This window comes from Zonotrichia leucophrys, chromosome 5 (assembly GCF_028769735.1).
Source record: "Zonotrichia leucophrys gambelii isolate GWCS_2022_RI chromosome 5, RI_Zleu_2.0, whole genome shotgun sequence".
Taxonomy (NCBI): Eukaryota; Metazoa; Chordata; class Aves; order Passeriformes; family Passerellidae; genus Zonotrichia; species Zonotrichia leucophrys.
This window is the reverse complement of record NC_088175.1, coordinates 9,533,441-9,548,981: the sequence shown is the minus strand read 5'-3', so window position 1 is coordinate 9,548,981 and position 15,541 is coordinate 9,533,441. Positions and strand designations below refer to the sequence as shown.

The 15,541-nt window shown below is 39.9% G+C and overlaps 1 protein-coding gene across 4 annotated transcripts in view; it reads left to right on the top strand.

Annotated features, from left to right (window-relative positions):
- TUNAR (TCL1 upstream neural differentiation-associated RNA) overlaps positions 1 to 15,541 on the top strand; it is a 160,589-nt gene that overhangs the window by 80,705 nt on the left and 64,343 nt on the right. The gene's annotated exons all lie outside the window — the stretch shown is intronic.

Sequence of the window (15,541 nt, the reverse complement as noted above, 5' to 3'; positions counted from 1 at the left end):
CTGGCAGGTATTGCTTCAGGCAAAACTTAACCCCCAGTTGAGTTTTTGCATCACGAATTCCTGCACTTCATCTTGTACAGATTAGTGATTATTCCAGGTCTTAAATGTGTTGTGGTTTTCTGATATGAAGGTTATTTAAAAATAAGAGGATTTTAAATTGGATCTAGTAGCATTTTTCAGCATGCTTCTTTTGAAGGAGATATCTATATATGTGTATGTCTTCTCTTACTTTCAATTGATGAAAAGCTTTTTGAGGTTTGAAATCCAGTCTAACTTTAAGATCCGTTTTTTGCAGTGCAAAATATGAAGACAAATACTGGTCAGTATTACCTGCCTTCTGCTGGACTGTGCTTGATAATTTCTGCCTGATGTCAATAGAAAAAGCTTAAAAAATCTTGTAATTATAGTGTCAGTTTGCCTTTGAAAGCAGGCCTGGCTTCAGCAGTAAAGACAGAATGAGTGTGCACATATCACTCCTGACATTTTCTCAGAGGTATTACTGCCTTGCTAGCTCACCTATCAAGCATGGTGAATTGTGTTTCTACCCATTGATTACTAGCTTTCCTTTTTTTACTGAAAGCATTGCTAGCTATTACCTGACATGATGTAAAATCAGTTGAATACTTTGGCAGGTACATTGTGTTAAGAAACTGTAATTTTAAAATGTCCTTACAGGGATTTTATTTATGTCAGTTTGCTTTTATCTTATCCTTGTACTGGCAATATCTGTATTTTAGTATGTATGTATGCATCAGTGTGTCTACACTAACCTTCTTCCATACTGTTATGATATGCTATTTTGAACAGAGCATTCATAAATTATATTGGAAAGGGTTGATTAAGAGAGTGATTTTATTTATCATAGTCACAAATCTTTAAAATCCACAGGGAAGGCTTCTCAGCCAATGACGTTATAATTTTTAATGCCTTTCCTGACCAAGTTTTGGAAATCACACCTTGTCCCTGAATACCCTGAGGATTACGTATCCCCTTGTCAAAAACAGCAAGGTTATTATTCACTCATATAGTGCCAGTAATGTTCGGGGGCTGTAATCATCTTGTAGTGATCCATGTTATTAGATTTCAGTGGTCTGACAACGATTTATCAAATGCCACTTACTATATCAAGAAGGGCAAGCAAATAAACCTGTCGTGTCCTGTCAGCCTCAGCACTAGCACACACGCTGCTTCCTTGAGCACCTGAGGCGTGAAATCCACCAGGGCTATTTCTGATACATCTCGCTTTTAAATAAAAACAGGTATTTCTGGACAAAGTAATTCGTGTGCCCGTTCATCCGTGCATGAGACCCAGTTCATGAGGGACACCTGTGCAGCCAGGCCAGAAATGCCCTTCTTCTGGGGCACAGCTGGGGCGCGGTGCCCGGTGAGGGCCGCGGATCGGGCACAGGCCAGCCCGCTCCATCGGGGCTCGGCTGGGCAGAGGGGAGCGGAGCAGCCAAGGGCCGGCTGCGGGGAGTACCGGGGATGGGGCACGGGGCAGCCCGGGCAGGGGGGAGCGGAGCAGCCAAGGGCCGGCTGCGGGGAGTGCCGGGGATCGGGCACAGCCCAGCCCGGGCAGCGGGAGCGGAGCGGCCAAGGGCCGGCTGCGGGGAGTGCCGGGGAGGGGGTACAGGGCAGCCCGGACAGCGGGAGCGGAGCGGCCAAGGGCCGGCTGCCCTCTCTTGGCCGCCTTCACAACAGCAGCCACAGCCCGCGCTGGAAAGAGCGCCTGGCACCGAAGCAACGTGACCGCTCCAGAGGCTTCGCCTCATGTGTCCGAGTTTATAGCTATGTTTATTTCAGTGCAGGCCCGGGAAACGAAGGTGCTAGGTAAACCCACAGTGCCTCTCCAACTTGGGCGAACAAGTGACTGCTCGGTCTCTGCTGGACTATGCCAACAACAGGGACAAGGAGCCCTGGCACCGCTCCTTGGGCACTGATAGCAGCTACAAATGAGAGAGTCAGGGCTCCTTGGCCTGATCCCACACGGACTTTCCTCCTTGGCTCCCGTCATTTGTCACAGCAGCCTTTTGCCGTGGAATTTACATTTTGATGGAACACTGCAGCTATCATTATTTCAATGGGATTGCCTTTGAGTGGCAACTGTGGAGTTAAGGCACACATGTGCCTGCATGATAATACTAGAACTTTAGTGAGGCTTAGTGGGGAATGCCATCCAATTTCTAAGGTTATTCACTTTACAAGCCATCAAACCTACCTGTTCATGAAGTATGGTAGATCAATCTTCTAGAAAAGCTTGTTCAGACAATAAATAGTGGTTTCTCTGTGTGTAAAATAGAACCAGGAGTTGGACTTGGATGATCCATGTGAGTCCCTTCCAACTCAAAATATTCTGTGATTCTGAAAATGTATTGTCGTTGAAACAGTATTTACCATATGAATAAAAATAGTAGGGTTAAGTAGAAAAAAAAATTTGATCAACCTTTTAACAGTCAGATAAGAATGCGTGTAAAGTAAAAAACTGAGAGTTTACTGAAAGAGACTTCATCTATATAGAGACCTTGTCATCGTACTAAAAGAGAGCATTCTACACCAGCTCTAAATTATATTTAAGTGCTTGATAGAAAAATATAATAATAATCTTTTACTTATGCTGAAGACCAAGCAAGCTGTTTGTAATGGAGCTCAGGTGGTTTATCCCTGATGAGGATCTAGCCCCATGGAATATAGCAAATGTGGGTCTATGCACTGAAATTGCATCCTGCTGCTGTTCCAGTCAAGTTGTGGGTGTAAGACAAGATTGTTAAGTAGCAAACACCATGCCAGGAGTTGAATGTATGTGCTCTATTTCCAGCTCTCTTGCTGTGTAACTTTAAACATCTCACTAAACCTCGTAACTCGTGGAATTGTTATCTGAACATTGATAACTGTCACAGGCATGTCTATGCATCTGTGAATAAGCTGCCATTTATAAAGCCCCCTTAAATGCCTAGTGGAAAGACACTCTTTGAAGGCCTGTTACTGTTTTGTTATGTGACATTGATATAGACAGAGCAGCTCCATTACAAGACAGCCCTTGCTGCTGGGACAATTCTGGCATTGGCATGGGTACATCCCATGTTAAATCTTTCTATTTGATGCTCAGAGTTTGGAATAGAGGTAAGCACTTTGTGTCTTTTGAAGAGCTGTGTGAATTTCCTTAAAATCACAGAGCAGAATGATTCAGAGCAAGCTTCAAGGCCAACAGAATGCATATGGATGTAGAGAGGGGAAAGACGGGCCCACAGTGATAAAAGAGAAGTGCACAGATGAAATATCTGAAGCATCCACTGAAGAGTAGACAGCCATGAATCAGAATCAGCTGCAATGTGCCACTTTTAATGTGAGAACTCTTGATATCCTTTGAGCTGCAACAGGCATTTAGATCTTGTTGCAACCAATTTTTGTTCCTCCTAATTAAAACCAGAATGCATTCAATAGTCTAATGCAAAATGCTCATATAAATTACATGCATTCTTCTACTTGAGTTGACAAGTCAAAACAACCCCACAGGAGAAGGGACTGCAATATGCTCTGACAGCCTATGCACAGTGCTCATTGATAAGACAAACATTTCCTGAGATGCATAATAAAAAACTGATCTTAAAAACCTTAATAGGCAGGACAGAGTGTGCAGGCTGCCCGCTCGAGCTACCTATTCATCTTGTATGGAGCTTATAAACAGTGGGTGACATGGTGCTATATTTTCATGTGGTTTTATTATTAGTTAACAAAGCCAGGAACAATATTTGAATAGCAATTCTATGTTTGGAAAGGTAGGCACTTTTAAGGCACATAGAGCTGACACGCCCCAAGGCTACACCTCATTAGTTTGCTTGTGTTACCTAGCTATATATCTCTGGGAATGGAGTAGGTGCTTTACATACAAATAAAAGATGTGGGCGGAGGAGGAGACAGGGCTGAATTATTCACTTTTCTGCCCTGCAGCTTGTGTAATCATGCATGCTATGGCAAAGTGAATGTAAAATACCCTAAGCAAGGTTTGAAGCTGGTGTAAGTTAGTACAGGCCTGTGGAAGATGACAAATACCATGGGCAGTTTCTGTGAAGGCTTAGACCTGCATTGTATTCACTGCTGTGAGTGACTGTAAGGAATCAGGTCTGAGGTCCCAGGCCTTGTTTATACCTACTAAACAAGCATAGGAAATCAGGGGGAATGATCTGAAAGCAAAGTACTGTTTTGAGTTATACAGATTTCTAGACATGTGAGCAGGTGACTTAGGCAGATAGAAGTCAGCTGGCTGCTCTTGAAGAGTAGGAAAAATAGGTGTCAGAGAAGAATTCCTGTTCCAAGCCAACAATTGACTCTTTTTTTTTTTGATATTTCCTAAGTAATGTAGATTGGGAATAGAACTCTTAGTCAATGTGACAGTGGCATGGGTTAGTACACAATGTGACAGTGGCAGGGGTTAGTACACAAAACAAATGCCAGGAAAATGCAAAAAAAACCCAAATGTGGTTTCTGAGTTAATTAATTGCTCAGCACTGGTAAAGCAATGTAACCATTTATTAAAATAGACAAGGTTTTGTGTGCAAGTCACAGCTGAATTGCCTGCTAATTAAGAAAGAGCTAATACTCATTTAGATAATAGTCTTGTCAATAATTGTGGACAAAAGGAAGAAAAATTTTATTAACTGGAAAAAAAATGGAATTGATGACTTCTGGATATTGAAATCTGAAAAGAAATTAATGAGCTTTAGAGAAATTGATACTAAATGGCACCAGACACTTCCTGTTGAGTGACTATGTTCTGTTAGACACCTGCCAGGACACTTTTCTCTCATCACTCATTATGATTGGCTAGGGTTTTATTGTGTATTTGATAATGTACTTGGGGGAATATTTAAGTGTACTGTGTGGGAGTAAAGAGCATGGGAATAAAACTTTGATGGTAGTAATTTCTTTGTTTACCTACTGATAGAAATTCTGAAATTCATAATGTATATAAAGATGCATTTTTGAAAAAATCTATAGACATTTTATTTCCAAAACTCATTGGAGGGATGGTCCAAGCCACAGATGAGTGTTTGGGCTACATCCACAAAAGGTTTTGGGTCTCACAGGACATACCTGGCAAAGTGAAGGGCTTGCAGAGTGTGATTCATAGTGGCTTTCCTGGGAAGGCACAACAATCCAAAATGAAATACACTAAGAGGAACTCCCAGTAGTAATAGTAAGTGCAGGGACTTTCTGAAAGCTGTCCTTTCAGTGCTGATGGCACCATCCTAGTATGTGTCATAGACTGATGAGCCAGGACATTGCTTTGTTCTTTCAAAAAATCTTGGCTCTTTCCATTTACATGACTAAGAGTGCTGTCCCTGTCATGACCACCTTAAGGGATTATTTATAGGTTGTGACTGGTCTGGAAATCAGCCTTCCAAAATTTTATTTTTCAGATTTATGTCTTGCAGGCCAACTACCTGGGCTTTGTAAGAAGTAGATCTGTGTTCTTCAGGTCAAACAGGCAAATTGCACAACGTGAGCCAGATGTCACCTTGATTGCAGGCATCAAACAGAAAACTTCATAGTTCTTTTTTTGACACACTCCTGCCATCTCCTCTGGCAAAGATTTCACTTTCCTCTACACCAGACAAGTTTGTATGCTTTTCCATAGACCCTAGGGCTAAGCCTTGGCCTATCTAATCTTAGAGATCTCTAGTGTAAACTTCAGCTTCTGAGTGAATAATTGAGATTTCCTTTACAGACAGCAAGGAACAGGACTATCATGAACAAAGTCTTATTGTATTGTAAAGCAGATGTGCAAAATAGGCTGGATGAGTCCTGCCTATAAATACTTATTTCTTTCCTCTAGAGAGCTTCAGGTAACTAGCTAAAGATACACTTCTAGAGAGAAGCATGCATATCAGTGACATCCATATAAGATAAATCCCTCTCTAGATTTCAAGGTCTCCCACATCTAAAAGTCATTGAAGGAGGTAATAGAGGGTGAGAAATAGACACTGCTTCCTGTCTCCTTCTGCTTCTCTGTCTCAGGCTTCTTTAAAATTTACAGAAATTATACTCAACTATCATCAGTTGTCCTATGGAGATAACCAGAAAATGAGTTATGTTTTGTTATTGACCTTTTTGTAAGGCTCAGTCTGGAAGCCTGCATGTCTTCTATTTTGCTTTTCTAAAAGGGCTCAATGAAGAGAATTAATAATTCTAAGTCAGTTGGAGTTAGATCAACTTTTTGGGAAGATTTTTATGTGTTTTTCCTAGTCCCCTTTTCTGAAGTTCATTCTCATGTTGTTTGTGTTGGAACCAGATTCCCCCTTGTAAATTCTGAGCATAGTATAATCACAGAGAAACTGATATTCACGTAATTCTTTATTTTTTTGCTTCTCCACATCCACTGTTCATCTGCATTCTGAATGTTCTGGGTTTTGGGACTTGTTCCTTGGACCTAGTGAACTCACAGTTAATTGACCTTGACGTTGATCAGTGAGATGTGACCAGTTAATTTGACTCTAAAGCATATTTGAGCTGGCAGTTTTATTTTCCAGCATTCTTAATGGAAAAATGCAATGATACGTTGCAAGATGCTGGATGTCTTGGAAACCCATAACATTTACAAAATAAACATCAAATATAAAGAAATAAACTAGTTGATAAGTTGTGTCAAAGAGAAAACTTTGAGGTGATCAAGCTTCACTTCAAATGCTGGAAGATGCTGACTGTACCATCAAAAAATTACAAATGTGTGTGCTGATAGAGGGATTTCAGCCCTGCATGCCTATTGCTGCATAGCTTTAGGCTGCTTTTCTTCAGGTCTAGGCCAATTTTCAAGAAACAGAAACTGTTCTGTATCCAGGTAGTTCTGCCAAAAACTCCTCAAACAAAACCAAAATAACTCGTGTGCCTAATTCAATCTCTGCAAGCTGGACTTTTTGGAAAATGAATATGTACAGCACAGTTTTAATTTTCAAGTCCTTTCTGATGAAAATCCATGTCATCACCAGTCAACCATCTCCATGTAACAAAATACATTATTATGGAGATGTCATAGATAGCAATCTATAGATACATCATGGATAGCCTGGTGGTGGGAAGTCATTATTTGTCAAGCTCATTCTAATAAACACTCATTTACTTGGGTTTTGTTTGTGGTGCTCAAGCTGAGAAATGCAATTTAGTGGGATTGTTTATTTTGCAACTTAATGCTAAATCAGGAGGGAGAGGCCTTTCTTGGCAAGGATTTCAAACACTTCTGAATCCAGAGATTAAGTCTGCTTGTCTCTGACTGTACTTAATGATTTTTGATTACTAGTGCTGATAACTATAAGGGCTTTACTAATGGCCATAGAGTGAGGATAAAGGTGATAATTTGCTCAAGGGGCTTAACACTGGCATCTTGAAAAGAGAATCCTTGGAATTAATTCAGCCATGTACTCATGTCAGGGCCATCTATTGCTATTTACTATAATTTCAAAACCCCACCTCTTTAAATCACAGAATCATCAGTGTTGAAAGAGGCCTTCAAAACTATCTTGCCCAACTGTTGACCCAGCACCGCTGTAACCACCCCTAAACAATATCCCCAAGTACCACATCCAGATGCCTCTTTGAAAACTTCCAGAGACAGTGACTCCACCACCTCCTTAGGCAACTAATTTCAGTGCCTAAGCCTTCTCAGTGGAAAAAAAATAAAATCTGCTATCTAATCTGAATCTCACCTAAGCACAATTTAAGTCTACTTCTTCTTGTCCCTTCACTTCATATGCGTTAGGAGAGTCTGACCCCCACCTTGCTACAGTGTCTTTTCGGGTGACTGTAGAGAGAATATAAAGTCCCTTGAGCCTCCTCTTCTCCTGGCTAAACACCCCCAGCTCCCTCAGCTGCTCCTCACAAGTCTTGTGTTCTGGACCCTTCCCCAGCTCTGTTGCCCTCAATGCTCCAGCCCCTCAATGTCTTGTCCTGAGGGCCCCAGAGCTGAACACAGGATTCAAGGTGTGGCCTCACCAGTGCTGACAATCATGGGGACAATCCCTGCCCTGGTCCTGCTGGCCACACCATTGCTGGCACAGGCCAGGATGGCATTGGCCTTCTTGGCCCCCTGGGCACAGCTGGGTCGTGTTCAGCTGTTGCCAGAGGGCACCCCCAGCTCCTTTTCCAACAGAAAACGTACCAGCCATTCTGCCCCCTGTAAGGCTGTAAGGGGATGTTGTTACCAAATATTTTAATAAGTGTTTTCTTAAACAGCATAGAGAATCTGTGGCAACCTGTTGTTCATATTTATATAAAGACATCCAAGACTAGGAGGAATGTATTATCCATAGATGGGAAGAATTGAATTGAATTGAATTGATAATGATATTTTGTCTATTGTAAAGATTATCAGGCATAGATTTACTAAGACTATGGGGACACAGTTCAAGCTCATGAATTGTCCATTAGACTGGAAATCCTAACATTCAGGTGTATTTTGTTTTCCTATGTTTGACCATATTTATGTTAAGTGTGGAAGCTCTTTCAATCTTGTTAGCTATTTTTATAGAGTGCATGCAATAAAGTCTAGTAAAATTAATGACCCCCTAAAGTCTCTGACCAAACATTCTGAAATTTTCTTTGATTTAGGGACATGAACAAGCATCAAACTTAAAACAAACTTCAGTACAATTCTCTCACAGTTTGTTCAGTGTGAGAGCAAAACTTTACTAAGTGCTTGAAATTCACTTGGTCTCTGTCTCAACTTTTGTCTCTTACCAGGTTCATCAAAGCTTTCAGAAGGTACAGAAGCTTTTTGATGAAAAGCAGATTAGGACTGCAGGATGATACTGAATTTTGATTTTTTTTTGCAATCCTGAAGTTTTTTTAAAACAAAGTGCAGTGGCTTTTAACACCAGAAAAAAGAAAAAAGTGTGATTGTAGACAGTTTAAAGTAGAGCATCCAGAGAGGAAAAAGTATATTTCTTTTCATTCCCCCAAGCTCTTAAAAGCATCTGGTAGCTGATGAACCTTTCATTCTAGTGGGGAAGTAGAAGTTCAGCATTAAACTGGAAATGTCATGCAAGTGTCAAATTTGTCCTCTTTTGAGGTGTCCCACAGCTTTTACCTACAGTCTGGCCTAGCCCTTTGCATGAGATAGTGATGGCTCTGAATTGATGTTTTTATTTTTGTTATCAAGAAACTTTCCCTCCCTTTCACTGTGAATTTAAAAATAAAGACAAAAAAATACTAGCCAAGCAGTTCTCTTTGCTCCTAAATCACCTTGATGTCTGATGTTCTAAACAGGCTTATTTTCCAGCTTTACCTCACTGTTTGTAGGCTGGTAAAGTGATGAAGGATGTTTAAAAGAATAACTTCTGCAGAGTGAGACTGAAGGAGAAAACACTGAAAATTTCTTTTAGGCTGTTTAGGCCTCTTGGATTACTGATCTTCTTTCTTTTCAGTACAGGTATGTGGGCAGCTCTTTCTTAGAGGCCATTTGATAGCAGTTTAGGGATGTCTCTGCCAGGGTCACCTCACTTCATTTTCACTTTTGTCCTAGCAGCTTCACCATCCCCCTGCATCCTACTGCAGCTCAAATCTCCATGCAGACTCCCCATAACTGCCTGTCTCTCACCTTTAGCCCTTCAGGTTCTGTCTGTTCAACAAAGCTCCTCCAAGCTATTTCACTCCTGGCTCTTCCTCTTTTATCTTCTTGTTGTCCAAATCTCTAGACAGTGAATCACAGAGTCCTAAAGGGGAAGTGAAATGCAAAAATAGGATGCCAGGTTAGTTGATGCTTTTGAGAATGGCTCCATCCCCATCAGAAACTGTTTTTGGGCAGTCTCGCCATGGAAAATAGGCAGGAGTTGGGTGCTTCATGTCAGTCCAGTACATTTGATCCAGGTCTGAAACCAGAACTTGGCTGGCACTCAACCTCTTCTCTGCCCTCCTCTTCTTCTTGCTGCCAAATGTAGTGTTTCTCTTTCTTGAAAGCTACTGATCATCCTCCTTCGGTCCGATGGCCTTCAGGAAAACTCTGAATTTCATGCATGTGGTGTGAAAAAATCCTTCATTTCTCTTCACTTTCTGCACTGACTGCAGAAGAGCAACAAAAGAACTGCACTCCTTTTTTTCAAACAAGACACCTAACCTTACACACATCTTTTATAGAATGATGCCCAAGGCATAATAAACAGGCTGAAATTATAAATCCATTGCTGTCACAGAGCTTACAAGTTCTTAGTTGACTTGCCTGTGCATAGCTGGTTGTTTTCTTTCTGCATAGCAGCATGTAATTAAAATATTCATATGCAGATTGCAGCCCATTTAGGGTTGAATGCTGCTAGATGCTGAGCAAAATTTGAATAGTGCTGAGAGATTTCAGCTGCCAAGGAAGAGAGAGGACGCTCAAAGTAGTCTGAGTTGGCCAGCATCTGGCAGACTGCCTTAACATTGATTTGTTCTTATGTTAGGATAAAACTGGCAAGGAACAGGAAAGCAGTTTAGGGCTCAATTAACAAACAGCCTTTGAAAAATGTATTTCACTTTCTGCCTTAGGCTTTGCCTTAGGGCTAGCCCTGTTCACAGAGCTAAGACTAAAAGAGAAAAACTGCTTATATACATAATATCCTGTAAACAGTTATCCCCTTCTATAATAAGGGTAATTCAAAACATCTCAATGTCACAGACACCCTGTACAGGAATCAATCAGGCTGGTTATTAGGTCAAATTATTCAGTAGAATAGCTATGATTGATTTGGAAAAGGTTTGTTTGTTTGTTTGTTTGTTAGTTTTAATTTTTCATGGTGTTTGAACTGGGAAAAAAATAGTATGTTTTGAATTTGGGCATAAAGTAGGCTGGGCTGAGGAAGTTATATGGCACAAGGAGGCTCCTGCTTTGTCCTGGTCATGGAGAATATTGTGGTGGAAAAAGTAGAGTTGGGATGATGCTGTTGGGACATATTACATTAGATAAATATATTAATTACTGCAGTGGCTACTTCTTTCCTGTTGCACTTCACAAAGGTGCAGAGCGTCTATGCTATAACCGGGGGTAGTTTTGATTAAGTCACTTATGTGTTCTTACAAAGGCTTCTATTATGGCAAAGAAGAATGGTTTTTTGGAGAAGTGTTTTTGGAGAAGCAGTGGAAGTCATCTCCGCAGAATGGCTGTGACTGGGGTCATGGTACTGTGATCCTCCTTCTAGGAGCTACTACCTGGAGAGAGGATGTCCCACTGCTGCTCTCCCTAGCTGCAAATCATCCAGGGGATTTGAAATTCTTCAATGCATTGCAGTCCTTTTACTCCTTTAATGGGGTCAACAGCCATACCATCGTAGGCTGAAGTTTTTGAGGTTTTGCAGAGGTCTTTGTGCAGAAGTTAAAAGCTAAATCAATAAAATGGCAAGACAAATATCCATCTACTCTTTCTCATTAAGTTTATTTTTGATTATCTGACTTTATGAGACCTTTTTGCCTCTCCTTCCATTCAAGGCAAATTAAGGTGGTATCAAGAGAAAGTAATGCCTTCTAGAGCAAAGCTGTTAGTCTAAATTCTGTTTGTCTATAGTTTCTCTAAATTACTATGGCAGTACTGATAAAGAAACTACTGTTTTTATCTACATTATGTAAATTCAGCTTTACAATGGTGGTTTAATTTTATTTTTTGAAGGCATCTGATGTGAAAAATACCAGAGTATTTAAAATTTCCCCTTGAAAAGGCATTCAGATTTTAAAGAGCAGTCACTATTAAATATTACACCTGGTTAAAGATGGATAGTAGATTTTCATCTTTGCTGAGACTGGATTTTTTCCTGCAGTCCAGAATACTTGAGTGCTTTGTCTTCTGTGAGAATGAAGTCCTTTTTTTCTTACTATGATATATTTTAATGTGGCACCTGCTGCTGTTCTTGGAAGTCTTGGAAGACTTATTCACAATCTAGTTTTAAACACAGATCAAATAACAGGGGTATTGTCTGATTTTTTTTCTTCTCAGATCTGTTTCATTGTTTACCCCTATCATTTCATAGCTTAAGATGACAGGGTATTAAATTGTCTACCATTTTTTTTTGTGTGGTACCTGGTAGACCTGAATTCAAGTGAAATACCTCAGTATTATATTCATCACAATTAGCCATTCATGTTGCATCAGCAGGAGCAAGACTTCTGAACAACTTTCAAACACTCCTATTTCTTGCAACCTTTTCAGTCATAGACTGACTATCTTATATTTTGTTAATCAGGTAGAGATGTTGCATATCTTTATCTGTAATGTCTTTTTCAGCTCTACCTGTACAACTCATTCCTTTTATTTATCTTCCTTTTTTCTACCTTTTCCGCTATTCTGCTATTCTGAATATTCTGCTCTGCATGTCTATTTATCCTGTCTCAAAGAAATAGTTCACAACTTTTTGTGGCATATTCCACAGAGTCCCGGCTGATAGTTTGTGTTTGGCATAAATGAGTGGACCTTGTGCAATTGGAAAAAAATTCCCAACTGGGTTTGGGTGGAGTTGCTTGTGGCATAGATAAGGACCAAACTGGTTTGTCAAGTGTGTAAAGTCTCCAAAATTCAGTGTAGGATAAGGAAAGGAGTGGATAAAAATCGAGATTTTCTTAGTATTTTGAAAAAATTCCAGCTAGTTATTTGGTACCTTGATATTTCCAAATACTGTCTCATTTATAAACCAGAACTGCAAAGATACTTGCAACTAAGTGAGGTTCATAAAGAAAAGAATCATTACAACATTTCAGCTCCTCAAGAAATGATGTCTGCTGAGTGTGTGTGTGTAAGGATGAACTCAGAGTTAGAAAGTACAGTTTGTAATCATAACCTGTGATTCTTTTTCTACCTGTACCCCAAATTGCTTGTAATTCATTTAATTTCTCCCTTATTCAGTGGCTATAGCAATTCGACCTCAAAAATAAAATTATAAAGCATAATTTTGTTTCTCTTGAAAAACAGTGTAGTATCCATTTGTTGAGAATCAGTTTACACTAAAAGTACTTTTTTTCCTCTTCTTTTCTATTTCTCCTTCCCATAAAAAAATATTGGCACTCCTGACCCCTATTCCATCTTCCTCATGTTCTAGTCACTTGTCAGTATATAAATTCTTGGGTATGGTAATATTTCATGCACTATTTTCAGCTTCTCTGTAATTCTGTGCTGTCATTTAAGTCCAGTCCTAATTTCAAACTGGTTTTGTTCAGTATGACCAGCACGGTAGCATGTGCTTCCATGGTGAGTCCCACTGCCAGTTCTGGAGGTATCTCTCATTAATCAAGAATCACTTTGTCATAGTGCAGCTAAAGTTGTCACCAAACTTTGTACTTAAAGTTTGAATAATAATGACTCCTCTTTTGTTAAATGGAGTTAACACAGCTGAATAGCTTCCCTGATGGTTTATTATATTAGTCTTTCAGAACATTGACTGATTTGTTTTTATTACCATGAAAGCTTTTGTCTTATGAAAATTACTTGGGACCACAGGTCAATGTTTTTCATGTCACATCTCTATAAAAAGTACATTTCTTTCTTATACTTTGTATTCTCCACTGCAACCTGTATGTCACTTAAATTTATTTGTCATGATACTACCGCCAGGCTGCCATTAAATTGTTAAAGAATATTCAGGAAATGTTGTTGCAGTAACCTTTAGAGGAAGACATATGGAAATGGACTATGTCTGTTAATTAACATTTCGAACTGCAAACCTTCCAAAGCATAAGGCCTGGTATGAATCACTGCACATGAGCTGAATACTTAGAGGGGTGGTCATGTTTTTCTTGAGACAACAGACCCTTCAAGTTCAAATTGCCTGTCTGTCTATTTAAACTGTTAAAGAACAAAAATGAAGTCTAGAGAAAGATCAAAATATGTCTCTCTTCTGTCCATCTACACCAGTATCAAAAAATAAAATGGCCTGTGATTCTTGTCTGTCCCAACAATGTCTAAAAATTGCAGCTCACAGAAGGAAAACAGAGAGCATAAGGGATGTATAAGAAAGAAGAGAATCCATGGGAAAAGCTCCTGAGGTGTTTCAGGTTAAGCTGAACACCTTGGGTTAAGACTTATCCCAAGTCTTGGATGCATCACACTCCCCACTGGAGAAGGCACTGACAGAGATGTTGCTCTCTCTGAGATAACATGCTTGTGATGCTTCCAGGACATGTTCTGGGAGTAAAAAACTGGACTGCATGCAGATAAGCTGAAGCTGGGGAGGATTGAGCTTTCCTGTTCCAGACACTGTGATCTCTAACAAGATTGCTGTGTTAAGGGATATTTAGATCATTTATTGTTGATACTTCAGGGCTGGTCAGAATTCCTGAAGCTAGAGTTTTAATGCTGATCCCATAGTAATACAAGTACCTGAAGATGACATAATCCAGCAGTGTTGAATAAAGGGGCTCATTGCTTTTCTGCTTGTTAAAGTTTCATCTACACTGATTCCCTGACATGGTTTGGTGTGGGGTTGCATAAATCCCTGTGGCAGCATAAACCAGCACAGAAACATGCTGGATTTTTGAAGGTGGCAGAGACAGGGAGCTGTGTGCACCTAAACAAGTTTGGAGTTACAGTGGGAGCAGTAGTTCCAACAGGCAGCTGCTGACAATATGGAATAGGGATAAAAGTAGAGTGAGGTTGAAGCAGGACATGTGCTTGTAGCCCATGCAAGTATGCGTAGGTGAAAACATACATAGATGAGTGTGGTATGTGTGAAAAGCAAAATGAGACACAGTGAAAGGAAATCCACAGGCTAGAGAAGACAGAATTGTTTGCTCTGAAAGGAATGATGTTGTCCATCAAATCTGGCAGGAACCCACAATTTTGCCAGGTTTGAGCTACCTGATCCCAGTGCATGTAAGCCAAGCGCTGCACAATCTGAGACTAAAATATGAAAGGTGTCAATTGAATACAAGATTTTTCCTGTGGACATTAAGGTAACTGGAGGAAATTGAAAATTTGTGGTGAACTCAGACAAAAGACTGATGGCTAAATCAATTTTCTTGTACTTTCCCAAGCATTAGATTTCATAGAAGGCACTGTGAATTCTGTTAGATACCTGTGGCATGTGAGTATGCTCACAGCAGCTATCCAAGTATTAGCTTGTTTTCATTCTTTTGGGTTATTGCCTGGCAAAAACTGTATAAAACAGGTTGCAGGAACTCTATAATCAAGCTTAAAATATTCAGAGAATGCAGCTGTGGAATTAAATATTTGAAATTAAATACTATTAAAAAAGCAGAAATATAGGATGCCAGCATAATTATTGTTTCCATTGTTCCATTGTTCACTGTTGTCTCATTAAGTGAAATCCAAAACAGAGGCTTTAGGAAGAACTGCAGTGTATCTTTCATGCAGGTTGCTTCTCACTACAGTGTATTTCAGCATCCAGAATTACACTTCTGGAAAGGTTCTTCCTGCTTAATCTGCTGCTTTCATTAGAGTTATTGTTTTTCATTACTGCTTTTAAGTTTAGGGCTAACCAGGAAGTCTCAAAATTTCTTGCTTTTCTGAAAGTAGTTTCTCTATGAAACAAATGTGGATGACCACAGTAAACCCTTAACTTGTTTAAGTATTTGAAGTGTT